Source organism: Sus scrofa, chromosome 3, assembly GCF_054392235.1.
Source record: "Sus scrofa isolate SSC_HxYL_T2T_F1_AM1 chromosome 3, Sscrofa_HxYL_maternal_Yorkshire_Landrace_v2.0, whole genome shotgun sequence".
In the NCBI taxonomy this organism is placed as follows: domain Eukaryota; kingdom Metazoa; phylum Chordata; class Mammalia; order Artiodactyla; family Suidae; genus Sus; species Sus scrofa.
This window is the reverse complement of record NC_139385.1, coordinates 62,015,300-62,035,715: the sequence shown is the minus strand read 5'-3', so window position 1 is coordinate 62,035,715 and position 20,416 is coordinate 62,015,300. Positions and strand designations below refer to the sequence as shown.

The following is a 20,416-nucleotide window of genomic DNA, read 5'->3' as shown; positions in this document are numbered from 1 at the left end:
ACTCTTCTGATCTTATCCCAGAAAAACTCAGTTATAACTCAGGGGGAGATAAAAACCCTGGAGCATCCAGATTTAGCAATGGCAGTGTCTTGGTGCCTCCTAGGAGCAGATGTGACAATAACCTATAAAATATCCTCACATGTATGAGTTCTAAAAATCACTGTGTTTGTACAAATTAAACAATGTCTTTCTTTCTTAGTATTGTTAATGTTAATATTAATAATTCATTCATTCATTGGATAGGATGAGATTTAATTCATGTTTTCCTTCCCAAATGCATAATTGGGGTTCTTTTGTGTGTCACCCACACAAATCAAATATTTGTATTTAAAGGACACAGATAAGATTAACAATGGGTATAATAAAAAAAATTCTTACAATATTTATTTCCTATGCTCCATTTAAATGGGTGGGTGACCTGAATATTTTTATTTTACTAGTAGTTTAAAATTCCATTTTGAGATGGTAAGAAAAGTTATTGTCAAGCAAAAGGAGATGATGGTCTAGGATAAATGGAAGTATGATTCAAGTCAGAAGGTGAATGGTAGGATTTTGTTTAAAAAACTCATATTTTAGTGAGTTCCCACTGTGGCACAGTGGGTTAAGGATCCTGCATTGCTGCAGCTGTGCTATAGGTTGCACACCCTGGACCTTCCACATGCTGTGGGTGCGGGGGAAAAAAAAAAAAAACACCCTTACATTTTGCTCCCCAACAAGATCATTTTGTTTATTTTGTTTTGTCTTTTTAGGGCCACACCCATGGCATATGGAGGTTCCCAGGCTAGGGGTCGAATCAGAGCTACAGCTGCCAGCCTACGCCACAGCCACAGCAATGTAGGATCTGAGCTGCATCTGTGACCTACACCACAGCTGGTGACCCCAGACCCTTAGCCCACTGAGCAAGGCATCCTCATGGATCGAACCTGCATCCTCATGGATCCTAGCCGGATTCGTTTCTGCTGCTCCACAATGGGAACTCCCTTGTTTGTTTCGGTTTTTATTTTTTGGCCACGCCAACGGCACATGGAAGTTCCCAGCCCAGGGATGGATACTGTGCCACAGCAGCAACCCAAGATGCTACAGTGACAATGCAAGATTCTTAACCCACTGAGCCACAAGACTACTCCAGATGTATATTTTAGAAATGATGGTTTGTGTGTATGTACACACAAAGTGTATTTAAATTTAAATTCCCAGAGTTCCCGTCATGGCGCAGCGGTTAACGAATCCGACGAGGAACCATGAGGTTGCGGGTTCGATCCCTGGCCTCACTCAATGGGTTAAAGATCCGGCGTTGCCGTGAGCTGTGATGTAGGTTGTAGACGCGGCTCAGATCCTGAGTTGCTGTGGCTCTGGCATAGGCTGGCAGCTATGGCTCCGATTCGACTCCTAGCCTGGGAACCTCCATATGCCATGGTTGTGGCCCAAGAAATGGCAAAAAAAAAAAAAAAAAAAAGACAAAAAAATAAATAAATAAATAAATTTAAATTCCCAGGCCAAGCTATGGCCATGCCCATATTATTCAAATCAGTCTCTCTGTCTCTTCAAAAGAAGACTATTCTGAGGACCAGATCTTCACAAATCCGATTTCCTTGTGGCCGCTCTGAATTAGTCGTCTCATTCTTGAGCAAGTGCTGTGTGCTGCTCTCACAGACTCAAAGACTGTGCTGTTAATGCAAACTTGTTACTCAATGTTTGACTTTCTGGTTAAAATTTTGGTTTGAGAGTTTGAGGTGGAAAGCAAAAAGTCTACCTTAACCTCCCAGTTTGGAATCCATTAAGAATGAAGACATAGGAGACAAGAATGAAAACACCAGCTGTATTTCTATGAAAGCTGATTTAATGATATGTTTTGGGGAGTTCCCATTGTGGCCCAGTGGGTTAAGAACCCAACCTGTATCCAGGTTTGATCCCTCGCCCTGGTCAGTTGGTTAAGGATCCAGCATAGATCAAAGATGTGGCTTGGATCTGGTGTTGCCATGGCTGTGGTATAGGCCCGCAGCTGCAGCTATGATGAGACGCCTAGCTCAGGAACTTCCATATGCTGCAAGTGCAGCCATTAAAAAAAAATTAAAATAAATGGGTTTTAAATAGGCACGTCTCCCAGCGCAGTTATTTTACCATCTGCTCAGGGTCTCACATGGGTGAAGCCTGATCCCTTGAGCTTACCAAAGCCAAGGACAGGCCACAATACACTTGCTCCCTGGACAGTAGCATCCAAACAGTGCAGGTTATGCCAGCGCCCACACAGCACCTAACTTGTTTCCCAAACTCACCGCTCAAGTCACACCTACCAACCAAGTAGGAGGGAGGGTGGGGCAGAAATAAGCCAGGACACAGCCTCCTTTATTTTTCTCTCCTGGAAAGTGAAATAAAAATTTTCTTCTCCTTATGGAAAACCTAAGATCTGATAGTTTCCTTTTGGAGCAGGGGACCATGACCACGGCACGTGGACGATCCTGGGCCAGGTATCGAATCCGCACCACAGGAGTGACCTGAACCATAGCAGTTGACAACTCCGGATCCTTAACCCCCTGAGCCACCAGCAGACTCCTGGGTATTTTCCTTTAACATCTGGAACCTTCTCAGATATCACTGAGGAATAAAATCTAGATCAAATTGCCCATGGACCAGGCTTACTGCAGCTCTCAATTAGTGTTACTTTTATGTTGTTATAATTATTGTTGCCTCTTAAAGTTAATACACCTTCAGATTCCGAAGACAATGTATCCTTTTCCAAAGAAATCTACTGACCCTTTGAAAATGATGCCCAATTTATTAGACATGGCTAAATTCCTTTAACAGTACCTGATAAAGAAGACATGATGTTAAAAAGAAAAAAAGGATGCACACAGATACCACACACTGTCCCAGTGCTGAATCCTGGATCTTCTACCCTCATCGTCCCTTCCTTGATCCACTGTTTTCTTGGACCATAAGCACATACCTTTTATTTATGTGTTTCTTTATTTATTTATTTTGCTTTTCAGGGCCTTTTTAATCCCTTTTTTGGTCTTTTGTCTTCTTAGGGCTACACCTGCAGCATGTGGAGGTTCCCAGGCCGGGGGTCCAATCAGAGCTGTAGCCACCGGCCTACACCACAGCCACAGCAACACCAGATCCGAGCCACATCTGTGGCCAACACTACAGCTCACAGCAATGCTGGATCCTTAACCTACTTAGAGATGCCAGGAATCGAACCTGCATCCTCATGGATACCTTCAGGAACTTGACTTCACCTGTAGGCAGACCACAAAGAATCATCTGCTGGCCAGTGTACTGGAAGTATTTACTTGAGGGTTTGGGATGTGAGGTATCCAGCTCCCCCCCACCACCGAAGCATCGCCAGTGTGTGTGTGTATCTGTTGAGTAGTTCCGGGGATGATTCGAGAAGAAGCCTGGAGCTCAGTTATGGCAATTCAGCAAAGGTGCCATGAGGTCATGTGGGGAGGGAGGAATCGGCTTTGCCCCGCTGCTCTGCCCATCAACATTCATCCATTACATTTGTGGATATGATGAATAATTTACTTCCACCAACAATATTTTAAATACTGCACTGATCCCGTCATGTGATAGTAAAGCTTTGGTCATCGTAGATTCCTTATAAGAAAAGCATCATTCCCCTTATTCTACAGGATACGCAAACTGGGTCTCCCAGAAGAGAAGTGATTTCCTGAAGATGCAAGGGTTCAAGCTCATGCCTTGGTGCTATAAAGTCAAGTCTTAGATTTTCTTTTACACCGACATTGCCTTCTTTCAAATGCAAAAATAGTCAGGCTTTTTTTGGTTTAGGTTTGGGGGGTTATCATTTATTCACTAAATCTGTATTGTGCCTTTACAATAAACTAGATCCTGGGAATAGCCAGGAGAACAAGCTATAACCCTGACAATTACCTACAGCAGAGCACAGCCAGTACCAAGAAGGGGTGAGGAGAGGTGCATGGTACAGAGGGGAACCTGCGGAGAGGTGCGGACGGTGTCAGGGATCCTGGTGTTTGGAAAAGGCATCCTAGCTGATGGAAGAAAGAATGGATTCAGCCAAAACGCAGGGTCTGAGACTTGGGGGACGGCACTGGAACAGAAATTGCTAAGCAGAGGGAGGATGTGGAAGACGGGAGAGTTCTGAGCTGCATGGAGAACTGGAAGCTCCATCAGGGAGCACCGTCCTGAGCCCTGAGGCTGAGGAGGTGAGCAGGTCCAACCCCATGTGCATAATTTGCCAAGGATTCTCGGTTTTAGCCTGCAGACAATGAGGAGTCATTGTAGTGGGTACGCATAGGCAGACTGCCATGGTTGTGACCTGAAAGTTGGAGGAAAAAAGAACAAATAGGGTCTGTTGGTGGAGTTCAGGGCGACAGACGATGGTGACAGTTGTCTCCACGGTCATCTAAATCTTTTCAGGACAGAGATGTATATCCAGCTGGACGCACTCATCCTTAATCGGGGTTAAGTTGCTGCCGATGTCATATGAGTATTAACTAAAGACGTCATAAACAACCACAGTCAAATAAAGCTCAAATTCATGTAAATTGTATATAAGATTCTTTGACATTGACTGGCACCTGCTAACACTAAATAATGAATTCCTTGGCTAGCTGGAGAATAATGATGCAGTTAGAGCAACCTGGGGCGGTAAACTGGGGAAGCCCTATTTTGGAAAATGGTCATTTTGTCCCCCCTACAATAATGTTTATTTATTTAGGAACTCCTGATTCCAGCTTTGTGAATCTGCTCTGGGGTATGGACATTGTTTGGGCATCACAGGTCTTTCACAAAGGTGATTTGGGCAAGCAAAATCCCAGGCAAATTCTGTTTTGAATTCCCTTGGCCTCCACAGAAGCCATCAATTTAAGCTACCTTCTGTCTGTATTTCCCCTGCCAGCAATTTGCTGCTTGATCATTGTTTCCAATTGCTAAAGTGACCCTTGACTGTGGCTGCTAAAGAATTACCTGGTTCCTTCAAAGCAATGGAGAAATCCTAGACCGGTGGGATTTTTTTTTTTTTTTTTTTTTTAACTAGCCCTATGCCCTGTGTAAATACTTAGGTAGCTGCATTTTTCTCTTGCTCTAAATAGGCACTCCTTAAAACACTGATGATGTGAGCAGCATCGAAGGAGGCAGTGTGGCCTTGAGGACAAGACGATGTCTAGAAAGAACTGCCTGTCCCACTGTGGACTGTCCTTTATGACGTAGGGGGAGCAGCAGTTTTATTGCCTTAGTCTACTACCCAGAATGCTTTGGGGACCTCGAGTAGCCAGAAAAGGATATAACCTATTTGTCTCTTATGTGTTTGGTTGTAGTCTCTGAAAAATTAAGCACACTACATCATAGAATTAGCACCTCTGAGTTAAAGCTAACAAGGACACTTTGACTCCTGTGACAAGAAGGAAAATGAGGGAAGCTGAGAAGGAATCACTAGGTTTGCTCATTTTCATGCCTGGGCTCTGGTGGTTCTGTCCTATTCTCTTGTGTCAGTTTCTCAGGCTCCTTGGCAAGCTGTGGAGGAAGACAAAGGTGGGCCCCAAGTCTGGGTCCTGCTTTAGCGAAGTACAAGGGAGAAGCTGCTTTGAGGTTGTTGTCATTTTAACTTCTCTGGGGGAGAGTTCAGATACAGCCTTTGTATGTGTTACAGCATATGGAAGTTTCTATATTTTCCTGGATGTCTTCATTCACTCAACAGCTACCCAACATCTTCCATCCTCCAGGAACCATGTAGATTCTGGGGGCTACAAAATGGACAGATCATGGTGCTTGGCTCTCAAGAGCACCCAATCGATCCAAGGGGACAGACAGGTGAGCATATAATTCAATGCAATGTGATGATGCTTATATTTGAGATATAAACCAGTCGCCATGACAGGGCTCCTCCATGAGCCACTAGCTTCCCAAGGAATCAGCTCGTGCTTCAGAGAGTGTGATATTTCCTCTGGAAGTTTTTCATCCAGAGAATCATTTCAGTTGCAAAAAGGAAGTTATTGGAAATTGGTTTTATTTCAGTAGATAAATACATGGATATACAATTGGGATTAACATATGTTAAAACTCTACAGAGCCATAAGTTATAGGTGAAAAGTGTCACAGACAAGACCTTATCCGATACCTAAATTTGGCACTTCCTAGAGAACTATATAGCCTAAATATGTAAAGATTTATTTAACTTTCTCAAACCAAAGATGTTAACCTTTTTAAGAGCATTAATCATTCACAAACATAGGTCACTCATACACACAGTAGATGCCTACTTATTCAGAATCCAAATTGAGGAGCTCAAAAAAGAGTCATTAAAAATATATTCTACAAATTCTTTCATGGAAAACACTTACCAGCTAATGTCAAAGACATTATTCAAACTAAAATCCTCGTGGTCAGGATTTCCCATTGTGGCACAGCAGAAATGAATCTGACTCGTATCTATGAGGATGCAAGTTCAATCCCTGACCTTGCTCAGTGGGTTAAGGATCTGGCATTGCCATGAGCTGTGGTTTAGGTCACAGATGTGGCTCAGATCCCTCGTTGCTATGGCTGTGGTGTAGGCAAGCAGCTCCAATTCAACCCCAAGACTAGCAACTTCCATATGCTGCACCTGCGGCCTTAAAAATAAAATAAAATAAAATAAAATAAAATAAAATAAAATAAAATAAATAAAATAAAATAAAATAAAATAAATTAAATAAAATAAAATAAAATAAAATAAATAAAATAAAATAAAATAAAATAAAATAAAATAAAACTAAGCAAAAAAATAAAATCCTCATGGTCTATCATAGGCTTGGGACAATGCCATATTAGCATATTAAAACTAATGAAATTTTGAAAGACCTTAAACGTTAAAATGAGGTTAAGTTAGTAGACTATTATTGCTAAATATATTTGACTGGATGTTAATTTCCTGAAAACTTATTAATTTAGTATTTTATAAATAATAACTGAGCACAAAAAATTATTAAGAACCCCCCCATCTGTTTCACCCATGTTCTCCCCTTCTTAGAGACCCAGTCCTTGTAGTTTTCAGGTCAAAATCATGCATTCACCTGGGTTCCTCTTTCTTGCACTTCTTACTCTGTTTTTTCAATGCAGGAATCCCTTTCTAGTGTTGCATAATTTGCATAATATCTGTCTGTCTCTGTTAGAATCTCATCATCACAAAGGCTGGATTTGGGTCTCTTTTCTAAGCATGGGGAATGCTCAGGAAAGATCTGTTGAGCCTAAATAATGTACTGTCATCTTACTCACTGCCCTTATTCTGTCTCCCCACAATTTCCCCTTGAGCCCACTACCCCAATGTCTCTAGGGTAACCTCACTTCCTTTCACATCTGCTTGGACTATTTTGCCCATTCTTCTTCCTTTCTCCATTGAGGAAGGGACCACTGGAAGCCCACAGGAGTCAGTTCTTATACCTCCTCCCTCTCTGTCTTCCTCACTCCCTAAGTGACCTCATCCAGTCTGGAGGCTGAGAACACCAGCTCTGGACTCTAAACCATCTAATATATCCCTCCCACTCAGACCTTTCCCCTCCTCGAAGAATTGTATCAAACCACCCACTTACTTCCACATTGGTGTCAATAAGCACATTGATCCTATATGCCCCACGCTGAACTCTTAAATTTTCCCTGAGATAAGCACACCCATCATGTCACCCATCTTAGTTAACGGCACTTACGCTTTCAGTTGCCCAGCCCCAAAATCCTTGAATGCTCCTGAACTTCTTTCTTTCCTCATATCTCCTGTCTTTTGGTTGTTTCTTCCCAATATGCCCAGCTTCTGACCATCTCCAGCACTGCCACCTTGAACCAAGCCTTCAGCCTCTCTAGCCTGAATTACTTCTTCCTAATTAGTTTCAGATCATTCTCCCGCCTGCAGCAAGGTGACCCTTCCTAAACATCAATCAGATCACCTGATCCCTCTGCTCAGTCCTGCCCCTGCCCCGTGTCTTCTAATCTCAATCAGTGTTACAGGCAAAGATTCTCCCTTGATCCATGAGGAACCAGGAGTTCTAGCTCTCCCAGCCTATCACTCCTCTACTCTTTCTGCTTACATATCCTCTCGCTGTTCTCAGACATGCCTGGCACACTCCCACCTCAGGGTGGTTGTGCAGGTTGTAACTCTCTCTCCCTAGAAGTTTTTCAACCTGATATGTCCAGGGTGTACTCTGTCACTTTCTTCAAGTCCCTGTTCAAGTATCACCTTACCTGAGAAGTCCACTATGATAACTCAGTAGAAAAAGAGCCCCTCAGCACTCTCTCTCTCCTTTTACCACTCTGTATGTAGCTTTTATAGTTCTTACATCACTTAACTTTGTTGTATGTATTTATTTCTCTACATCTGTCAGTGTACCATGTAACCTTGAAAACTAGGAATTTTTCTATTTTATCCACAGAAAAGAGCTAGCAAAAAAGTTTTTAATAAATTTATTGCTATTTTTCTGACACGACTTTTATTTTTAATGTTCCTCCCTGTGGAGTAAAGGCCCTATGAAAAACAGTACATTATCCCTATCTCACACCATATGTATAAATTTACTCAAAATGGATTAAAGACCTAAATGGAAGAGCTAAAACTATAAAACTCTTAGAAGAAAATGCAGGGGTTAATCTTTGCAACTTTGGATTTGGCAATGGTTTCAAATATATGACACTGAAAGCCCAAGGAACTAGAGAAAAATAAAATAAATTGAACTTCATAAAATTTCTTTAAATTGTGTGTCAAAAGATATCATAGAGTAAAAAGAAAATACACTGAATGGGAGGAAATATTTGCAGATCATAGATCTGATAAGAGACATGTCTAGAATATATATACAATAAAGAGTTCTTATAACTCAGTAACAAAGGCAAACAATTAAATTCAAAAATAGGCAAAGGTACTGAATAGACATTTCTTTAAAGAGAGTTTATATAAATGACCCATAAGAATATGGAAAAAGGTTCAACATCATTATTCCTTAGGGAAATGCAAATGCAAATTTCACCACAATGAAATGCCTTTCACACTCACTAGCATGGCTAAAATGAAAGAGAAAAGAAGGCAGGAAGGCAGGAAGGCAGGAAAGAAAGAAAGAAAAGAAAGAAAGAAAGAAAGAAAGAAAGAAAGAAAGAAAGAAAGAAAGAAAGAAAGAAAGAAAGAAAGAAAGAAAGGGAGAAAGAAAGAAAGAAAGAAAGAAAGAGAGAAAGAAAGAGAGAGAGAGAAAGAAGAAAGAAAAGAAAGAAAGAAAAAAAGGAAAGATAATAACAAGCGTTGTAGAGGATGTGGAGAAATGAAACATTCACACACTGTAGGTAAAAATGCAAAATAAAGTCACCACTTTGGAAAACAGCCTGGCAGGTCCTAAAAATATTAAACAAAGAATTACCATGTAACTTTCCCAATCCACTCCAAAGTATGTACCCTCTTAAAAAAGAAAATCTATGTCCACACAAAAACTCAATCTGGAATATTCATAGCATCATTCATAACAGCAAAAAAAAAAAAAAAAAAAAGAAAACAACACAAATGTCCACCAATTGATGAATGGATAAATAAAGTCCATTTAATGAAATACTATTCAACAACCAGAAGCAACAGCAATATATGGCACAACATGGACAAACCTTGTAAACATTATGCTACGTTTAAAAAAAAGCCTGTGCAAAAGGCCACATATTGTATGATTCATTTTAGAAAACATCCAGGATAGGGAAATCTGTGAAGACAGAAATTAGTGGCTGCCTAGGGCTCATGGGGATAGGAGAATTGGGGGTGACAGCTAAAGAGTACAGACTTTTTTGGGGGGGTGAAAATTTCCAAAACCAATTTTAATGATGGTCGCACAACTCTATAGATGGCTAAATATCTATGTTACTGATTAGGTTCTGTGTTTTTTGCCTGACTGCCGCAGAATGAGGCAGCTTCATGGGAGTAGGTACCTTGCCCACTTCCCTGTTACTCCAGTGGAGCCCAGAATATTGTCAGGCATGTCCTAGACACTCAATAAAGCCATGTTGGATACACTCTAGTGACAGCATTGCTATAAATACTAGAAAGCCATGATTATGAGCAGAGTATACAACAAGTGCCAGCCCATGGCAGAAGCAGTATTTGGAGTTTTCCTGAACAACACAAATATTTTATATTGAATAATTATATTCATTGGGAAAATAGTTTGAAGAGATTCCTTTGATAACCAAGAGCTTACTGCATTATTAAATGTTTTAATGAAGTGTCCTCTCATAGAAATTGTTTCATCTAAACACACTGGAGTCTCATCTTAATTTTAACTTTGCTAATTAAGTTACGTAAAGAGATATGCAGAAGGGATTTCAATGAAGGCCAGCAGTAGTTCCTGCTTGGCCTACAATATATATTTGATTCTTCTGACACATTTTAATGACTTTGTAGATAACCAGCCAAATCATCCTGATTATAAAATCCAGTGTTAATAATTATCTTCCTGAATTTATAGTCAATTTTCTAAGGAATCCAACTATCAGAGAAACATCTGTTTGTCACTCATTTGTGATTTGTGTCTTGCTTTTAAATTCATTACTGAAACCAAAACCCCATTTAAATTACTTTTAATTCAAGATCCGAAATTCTACATTGTTCATGCAATGGGATATGGGACTGTCTTACTTCATGTAATGCTACAAAGCTATTTATAGATGCTGCAGTGTCTGAAAGATATAAAAAGGGTTACTCCCAGGTGACTGCTTTGGGGAAAAAAACACCAAAATAGCTGGTAAAGTTTGAGAATTGATCACAAGGTCAACATACAAATATATATTTACCACCTAGAATATCCCACAAAGGTCTATATTAAGTTCAGGATTTATTTTAAAAATATGAATCTCTCAGTAATCCCAAAACTCAAGCTGCTTGAATCACATTGACTTATTTTACAGCAAATATTGGCACTGTCAATTTTGTTCAAGGCAAGAGCAAATTTCTTCCAATTCCTTGAAGAAGCAAGATTAAAAAAAAAAAAGTATGTATAATTATCATACAAAAGAAGTTTCATCACACTATATCTAATTGCTATTAACCAAACGGGTCATCATTGGTTGAAAGTAATAAGGATTTGTATGAAAAATATTTTGCAGATATAACATGGCTTTTTAAAAAACACACAATCGAAAACACTTTCATGGCTTAGCAGTAATATAAAATTGACAATTTCAAATAAAACGGCAAATGAAAAACAAGCTATATTTAATCTTCTCCTCCCTCTCTAGGGCTTTCATGGTACAGGAAATACATTTACTTGGGCTTTAGGAAGTGGCGGCCTGGCCAGTGGTGCCCAGGGTGCCTGCAGTTATGTGAACAGGGTTGCAGGTTGGTGAAGGTTCCTTCATTACCTGCAGTGGACTGAATGAGTTCTACTCCAGCCCATCCTCACCAGTGATGCCTGAGGTTCTTCTGGAAAGAGCTGGAGAGAAACATGAGGAGGAATGAGAATGCATAAAACAGAACTGCACATTGATCCACATCAAAATATTTAAAATACTGAATCTTTAAAATAGCAATGTAAAACATTGTGGGAACTCAAGGTCCTTGTAGGACTTTCTCGAAGTCAGCTACTAGCTTATTTAAGCAAGGAGGATTCACATGAGAACTTGGGAAATTCCAGCCCAAAGAAGTGAGTCTGTGTAAATTCTAGGAATGGGAGAGAGAAAGAAAAAAAAAAAATACACAGAACCATTAGATTTCCTCCCCAACTTTACCAAAAAACACATACTCCTTGTGGTCACAACAGAACTATCCTCTAATTTTTAAGATTTTGCTAGGAACTATTACTTTAAAAGACTAATAATCATCCCCTGTCTAGTGTACAGTGGCTATGATGTTTCAGATTGAATTTGATGCTTACTTAAATATAAAGTCACATGTTAAGTCATGCCCAAGCATCTCTCCTTTAGGTTTAATAATTGGTACAGCTTAACCCTGCTTTTTTGCCTGAAGCCCAGAATCCTCTGAGGTCCCCTGAAGGACTTCAGTTCACATCTTTCTTGCAACATTTGTAACATTCCTCTGTTTACACCCACATTCCACATTTTAAAATGAAGGCATCTTTAACTCTCTGTCCTCCTCTTCCATCCAGGGATTGTTAACAATGTATGAATCTCTTCCCTGACTCAGGGGTCCTTCAGGGAGGATGGTACCTGACTGGCCACATGGTCACTGCATGTGGTCTCTCCACTGTCCCATGGACACCCACCCCTTAAGCCCAGGAGGTCCCCCCCCCACCTGTGACACCTGCTCTTCCATAGACCATGCACTCTGCCCAGAATTGCCTTGTCTTCCAACATTCTTCCAATATTGCTCTCCTCCAACTCAAGAAACCCCCTCATGCATTTTGTTCATTTTTCATTTCCATTGTACATGCTTTTCCCCAATTTCTTCACCGTACCTACAAGTAAGTGAGGAGAGTTAAAGCATAACAATAAAAAACAAAATTGGAAAAAGAATTACTTCTTCCTTCAACTCATAGAAATTGAACATCAAAATAGCTGAGATTTCAGAGGAAAAGAATTTAATCTCCTGAAATGCCTTGGTGTCTGGGATGTGTGGTGGGGACTTTCTGATCATCAAGGTCATTTCCAAATTCTAAGCCTGCTATATGCTCACCTGGACAGTTTGTCTCTTGAATCATCACAGTTGTGCAATTTCCTTCTTTAACCATAATGATGATTTTTGCCACAAACTCTTTTTTTAATCTAGTATTAATGTTGCTACACCAACATTTGGACGTTATTAGACCTGTTTCTGTTATTTTTAATATTTCTGTGATTCTGTTTCATAGAAGAAAGATACAGCTATATCCTTTAAAAAAAAAATCCACTGTGCCGGTATCAATCTTGAAATATATGTGTTTAATCTATCACCATTTATTGCAACTACATTTTGAACTTGTTTTACTGCAATTTTTTTTCATTGTGCCTTTTTTCCTTCACTTTTAGTCCCAATTTCTGAGTGTTTGATAAAGTTTCCAGTATTCCCTTCATTCATTTGCCCTATAAAATTAACTATAAACATTTCTAGCAAGATCTATGGTGATTTGGAGTCTCTAGTCTCCCGAAAGACAAGAGCCTTAGCTCACTCTGTGCTCTGATCAGGTCTCCCTCTCCCCCTCTCTCTGTTTTTCTGTCTCTCTGTCTCTGTCTCTGTGTCTCTCATCACCCTCTCTGTCCTACTGTTGTTATTTAATGCACTTTTAAGGTCCATCCTTAAAAACAAAAGAAAAAGGATATTTTTGCAATCAATCATATTATCAGTTTTACTATTCTTTGTCTATCCTGCTCCTCTCTGCATTTATTTTTCCCCTTCGTCATGTACATCATTAGGAATTTTTTCAATAAGTTCTGCAAGCAATACAGTCCATCTTTGGAGTTCCTGTCATGCCACAGCGGAAACGAATCCAACTAGGAACCGTGAGATTGCGGGTTCGATCTCTGGCCTCACTCAGTAGGTTAAGGATCTGGTGTTGCTGTGTGTTGTGGTATAGGTCACAGATGCAGCATTGCTGTGGCTGTGGTGTAGGCCAGCAGCTGTAGCTCTGATTAGACACCTAGCCTGGGAACCTCCATATGCCGTAGGTATGGCCCTGAAAAAAATAAAAATAAAAATAAACTCTAATCTTTGTATTTCTGAATTAAAAAAAAAAACAAACCTCCTTAATGCATAATAAGGTCACTGGGTATATAATTCAGGGTTAATGGCACTGAAAGTTTTTATCCTTTGTCTTCTGGTACCATTTATTGCCAGTGAGGAGGCTGCTGTCAAAAACTTATATGTTAGCTCTCTTTTCTTTCTGGTGCCTCTTTTATATTATGCTGTTACATACAGATATGTCTACATGTGGATTCCTTTTCTCTTTCCTTTCTGTTTTTGTTCCTTATTTGAAAGGCATTTTTAATCCAAGAACATAAAGCCTTAATCAATGTTGGCAAATGTTCAGCCATCCTTTCATCTAATATTAGTTTTCCACCAATTTCTTCTATTTCTTTCTGCTGAAGTCCTAGTTGACTTACATTTTTTTTATCTTTTTGACCTCCATGAGTTTATAAGTTTATATTTAAGTATATGCATATCCTTGCAATGTGTTTTCAGATATATTGAGAAATAACACTGTATTTGTTTTTGGTGTGAAACAGAATGGTTTGGTATATGTCTATATTGTAAAATGATCAGCACAATAAGTTTATATCCATCACAGAGTTACAGAGGTTGCTTCCTTGTGATAAGAACTTTTAAGATCTATTCACTTAGCACCTTTCAAATATATGATACAATATTGTTAACTGCAGTCACCATGCTGTACATTGTACCTCTAGAACTTATTATCTTATAACTGGAATTTGTACTTTTTTTTTTTTAGTGTTGCACCCAAGGCATATGGAAGTTCCCAGGCTAGGAATCAGAGCTGCAACTGCTGGCCTACACCACAGCCACAGCAATACCAGATCTGAGCTGTCTGTGACCTACACCACAGCTCACGGCAATGCCAGATCCTTAACACACTGAGTGAGGCCAGAGATCGAACCTACATCCTCGTGGATGCTAGTTAGGTTCATGTCCCGCTGAGCCACAAAGGGAACTCCCTGGAAGTTTGTACTTTTAAGAGTAGACATATAGAAAGATACCTATCTATTCCACCCTGCCTCTCATTCTCTCTCTCCATAGATAGATAGATAGATCGATAGAGATATATAGTTATAGAGATATATACACACACACAGAGCTTAGAGACATTGTGAGTTTGGTTTCAGAATGCTGCAATAAAATGAATATCACAATAAAATGAGCCACACAAATTTTTTAGTTTCTCAGTGAGTATGAAAATTATATTTGCACCATACTGTATTCTATTAAGTGTACAATAACATTATGTCCAAAAATGATGTACATATTTAATTTTAAAATGCTTTATTGCTAAAAATGCTAACCATCAACTGACAACACAGAATTATCACAAATACTCAACCTGTAAAAAAAAATACAGTATCTACAAAGTACAATAAAGCAAAGTGCAATAAAACCTCCACAACCTCATTTATTCCTTGAAACAATAAATATTTCCATTTTATAGATGAGGAAAATGAGAGAGATTCTGGGTGAAATTCTCAGTAGAATTCAGTCTAGAATTCATCCCATCATTTTTGTATTTCATATGATTTCCTATTTTTATATTTACCTCCAAGATTCTCAGCCTATTTTACATAAATGATTTTGGTTTAACTCCTGTCTTTTGTAATTTATTATTCTTGTTACAGGTGCTGTTCCTTCATTTATCTCATTGATGATTCGTAAGCACACAGTCATTTTCAGAAATGTTCTTTTTTCTTTTCTTTCTTTTTTTTTTTTTTTTTTAAGGACTACAACCATGGCATATGGAAGTTCTCAGCTAGGGGTCAAATCAGAGCTACAGCTGCTGGCCTACACCACAGCCACAGCAAGGCAGGATCCAAGCCATGTCCGGGATCTATACCACAGCTCATGGCAATGCCAGATCCTTAACCCACTGAGCGAGGCCAGGGATCCAACCCACATCTTCATGGATACTAGTCAGGTTCATTACCACTGAATCACAACAGGAATTCCTGTTTTATTATTGTTTTTATTTTGTCTATAAATCAGGTATACTTGCATTTTTGACATTTTGGCTCCATTCCTTGGCACTAGAATTCTTTAATATACCTTGACATGTTGGTGTGTAGGTCACTATGACACATTCTATCATCATGTGTGTGGATAGCTCTTCCTGTTACCATCCCTTGTGTGGAGCCCTGCTGCACCCCCTGGGGACCTGACTCCAGAAGCAGGTGTTACAGGTAGTAAAGTTCTCGATGTCCTGTATGGCAATGACTCTGAGAGCACATATTCGGGGTGGCCACCTTGGTCCCGAGGACACAGAGGTGCCTGTGTCTTCCTCCCTCCTGGACACAGGGGTTCACAGAGGCCACCATCCCCTAGAGCAGCACAAAGCAGGTGTTTCCAATCTTCTCCCTCCTGCCTGGGACTCCCCCCGCCCCCAGACCTATTTTCAAGCAGTCCTCCCCATTTCCTACCCCCAACCCAATTGTTTGAAGCATCTTTGGGCCCTGTTACCTGCAGTACCAAAATTTTGTCTGTCCTTACCTTCTTCCAGACCTGAAGCCCAACAAGTCCCCCACAGGCCTCCACACTGTGCACTTCCTCTTTGCTGGTCTGCAGTGAGGCGTCTTTTGGTCGAGTAAGTTTCTCTTTCTATATTTTTCCATCTGGGTGGCTCCAGGGGCACACGAATTAAGAGCCATAGGCCTGGAGTCCTTCTCCTTGAGAACAAATCTCGGCTCAACCTCATGCCACCTACAGGCACTCAGGGAAATGACTGCATTTCTCTGTCTCGAGTTCCTCTGCTATCATGGAAACATTTATGGCTGCAAGGAAGGCATGAGATGCCACATACAAAGCAATACAACACAGGGAGATGTCATGGCATGCTAGCGATGACATCAAGAACACGATTAGACCACAGTCTTGACAAAGAAGTATAACAGTACCAACCTGTAATGAAAAATCTGTTAAAGATACCACATGAGAAGACAGTTACTAGAGAAAACACCATTCATGTTCTGTTATTTATTCTCTTATTATTTGCTCATGTATATATGCATTCATTGTTTCTATAGAATGGTATCATTCTTTAGACACTGTTCATATAACTTGATTTTGTGGCTTAGCAATATATTATGAGCTTATTCCTACAGGGATAATATTCCACAATGAGTGAAATAGTTGTATTCATGGTTATCAATAAAATTGTACTGCATATTTGGGTTTCTACACATCATAATAGTACAGGCAAAAGTCTTTTGAAAAGTGATGCAACAGCATCTGTTCCAACACTTACAAAACATACTGATGAGTTATAACATTTTTTTCAATTTGGATGTTTAATCAAACGTAGGCGTATCATATTTCTTTTTTAATGTAAACAGATCTAATTGGCACTAGGGCTTTTAACAATTCCTAGCAATATTAAGCCTAGCTTTCTCTCCAGTGAATCCATGTTGAGCTATCTTATTTTGCTGATACATTATTACATAATCCATGTGATGACATATCTATTCATAAATTTATTTTATAATTGTATTGTCATCTGCTTCCTGTTCCTACAAATATAGTTTAGAATAGCCACTATGTAATAGTTGGGGGGAAAGGGTATATTGATGGATACTTACATATTATAGAGTGATTGAATTCTTTACATTTTTGATTTATTAAACCACAGTGAAATAATCTCTCTTATCACATGAAAATGACTTCTACTTGCTATTGATTTCTTTTTTTTTTTTTTAAATCTTTTTTGTCTTTTTTTTATTTTTTTGTCTTTTTAGGGCCGAACCCGCAGCATATGGAGGTTCCCAGGCTAGGGGTCGAATGGGAGCTGTAGCCACTGACCTACACCACAGCCACAGCAACATGGAATCCAAGTTGCATCTGCGACCTACATCACAGCTCACAGCAATGCCGGATACTTAGCCCACTGAGCGAGGCCAGGGATCGAACCTGCGTCCTCATGGATGCTAGTCAGATTCATTACTGCTGAGCCGCAGCAGGACTCCCCTGCTGTTGATTTCAACCATTTGTTTCATTTTCTCTGTACTTTTGCTTTTCAGCAAAACAGACTTTAGGTACATGTAACCACTTACGTTTAAATTATTTAAAATTAAGTATAATACAAAATTAATTTTTATTAGCATTGACTACATTTCAAGGGCTCAATAGCTACCTGTGGCTTGTGGCTACCATATAAGACATAGATTAAACATTTCCATCATTAGATAAAGTGCTTTTGGACAGAGCTGCAGTATACTTTTAATTTGAAAAGTGGAGAAATTTCAGATTTTAACTCCCCAAGTTATTTTGTTTCATCAGAGTGAAAATAGACTTATTGCTTAACAGCAATACTACCTAGACAAGGGCCGAACCCTCAGCATATGGAGGTTCCCAGGCTAGGGGTCTAATCAGAGCTATAGCCGCCAGCCTACACCACAGCCACAGCAACGCGGGATCCTTAACCCAATGAGCAAGGCCAGGGATCGAACCCACAACCTCATTGTCAAATTCGTTAACCACTGAGCCATGACAGGAACTCCTTCAATGGTGTTAAATCAGGTTTTGCTTTTTTTTTTTTTTTTTTTTTTTTTTTGGCCATGTCCACAGTTCCTGTGCCAGGGATCCTGAGCTATAGCAGTGGCTATGCTGAGTCCTTAACTGCTAGGCTGCCAGGGAACTCCTGCTTTTTCTTTTTAAAGAACATTTTTTTTGCTCATTTCAAGATTTACTAGTGTTTGAGATGGTTAGTGACGGTAGACTTTGAAATCGTGGATTTTGAATTGCACAGACTTATCCATGATTTGTTGACTTAAACTATTTAAAAAACAGGGTATGGTTTCCCACTTTTTGGGACAGTAAATTACTTTGGCAGGATGAACCCTCCTATGGGTCAGAAAACAATGTAAAATCCAAAGAAAAAGTAAACACACTCCAAAACCCCCAAGCAACCTGAAGTTACTTTTGAGAGACACAAAGCAGACAGAGACTTAGAGGAGAGAGCTCTGAATTTAGAAGGTGGGTTACAGCAGGTGAGATTTGGGAGTTTACAGCCCTCTGGCCTGAGGACACTCACTAATTTGAACATGGCTTTGGTGGCTGAAAGCCATGTTTGGCTTGAGGTGCCAGGAGACAATTTTAAGGCGCTGGCCGAGCAGCCAAAAATTTAGGAAATAAAACCTGGAAGAGTAAGAGTCACAAAGTGGGGTGAACCCCAAATTTGTGCAAAACCTTTTCTCAGACCTTAGATTTTCTATCAAATAGCACAAGATGAGTCACATCCTACTTAGAGGTGAGGATTTCAGCCATAGGGAAAAAGAAGATGATCGGAAGCACCCTTTTCATGCACCACAGATAACATGGTACTAACTCTCTGTGAATTCACGGCCAATTGCTTTTCCAGCCCAAACGGAATAGATTGTCGTTTCCAGGGCTGAGCAAAGGATGGTGTAGTCGTCTTCTATTTGGAGACCTGCTGTGGGAATAGCACTTCCTATGTCCAGACTCCCAGAACCCCACTCAGAGAGGAAGCGGGATGGCTCTGTGACCACTAAAAGACCAGCAGACTCAGGCCACTCACTGCCCTGTCACGCACGGAGTGACAAGGGGGGATGGGGACTTGAACTATTTCAGTTTTTCAATTCCCACCCCCCTGCCGCCCTCCGCCTCTCTCCCTCTCCTCTCTGAAATGCGTGCGCTTGAATTTCAACGAGTTAAGTGTGCAAAGGTGAAACTTCATGACAACGTATTCGGGGAAAGCATCAGTAAAAATGGATAGAAACCAAAGTTGTTGGCCCTAAATCTCTAGGTGCCAGTTACCCAGAAAATCCAAACTGCCTTCTTCTTAAACCACACTCAATAATTAAGGCTTTAGACTCTTCTTGGATTCACAAGAAAATAGAGCAAGAGCATGAGATGATCTCTGAGCACAAACAATTACTACCCAGAAAGACTGACCTGTGGAAAGCACGTCCTGATTAAGGTGTCAGCACAAATTGTCTGCCATGCTTCTGGTCTTGGAGTACATTTAATCTGACAGTTTCCCCTCTCTGGGTATGTCTATTTTGGTTTCTACTGGAATTATCGAGCTTACCCAAATGGTGCAGTTACACTGCCATGTGATAGCAGAAATAAAGAGAAGCTTTATTTAGCATATTCACCTGTTCAGGAAAGTCCTGATTTATAATTTTTAAAGTTCCAAATATCTTAAGAGGATAGGACACAACTTTATCTGGAATAAACAACAGTATGTGAGGTTTGTTTTTTTTTTAAAAAACCTATCATATGAATACTTTTCTCTCCTTGACATACTCATCCTTTTGATTATCCATTATGTAGAACTAATGATGATAATACTTACAGCATCAAATGTACCAAGTACTTTACACAACGTGTAAAAGACGTGACCTGGGCCTTCAGAAAAATATCTTTACTCTTCCTGTGTAATTTCTTTTGAATCTTAAACTGAACCCATTACCAAAAGTACTATATTCTCTGCATTGACTAGAACTGGCTGATTGACTCTATTGTTTGACTAAAAAAAAAAAAAAAAAAAAAAAAAGAGTTGTGATTGTATCTGAGGATGGAATGATTTTCCATTTTGAATTATTGCTCGATTTTCTTCCCATCCAATTCCATTTTGAGCCCCCTGTGCATGCAAATTGCCTTATTTATTGCCCAAAGATCAGAGCCCTTGAGTTTGTGTGTTTTCTCCTTTTCTCTGACATTATTTGACTTATTCCCATAAACGGATTTTGTGACTTTCAACTCTTTTTTTTTTGTTTCTTCCCATTAGTGGTTTCTCTTTCATCTCTCCAGTGTTAAATTTTTAAGGGGCCACATTTG

The 20,416-nt window shown here is 39.8% G+C and overlaps 1 long non-coding RNA gene across 16 annotated transcripts in view; it reads left to right on the top strand.

Moving 5' to 3' along the window:
- The window catches only part of LOC146404668 (uncharacterized), an 89,274-nt gene that overhangs the window by 46,928 nt on the left and 21,930 nt on the right, over positions 1-20,416 (top strand). For 6 of the 16 annotated variants that reach the window (XR_014841349.1, XR_014841335.1, XR_014841345.1 and 3 more), the window contains exon 2: positions 16,122-16,205. The exons of 9 other annotated variants lie outside the window; for them this stretch is intronic. This is a non-coding gene — a long non-coding RNA (uncharacterized LOC146404668). Of the gene's footprint in view, positions 1-5,705; positions 5,794-16,121; positions 16,206-20,416 lie in introns of all 16 variants that reach the window. One more of the 16 variants, XR_014841343.1, reaches the window with a different exon arrangement.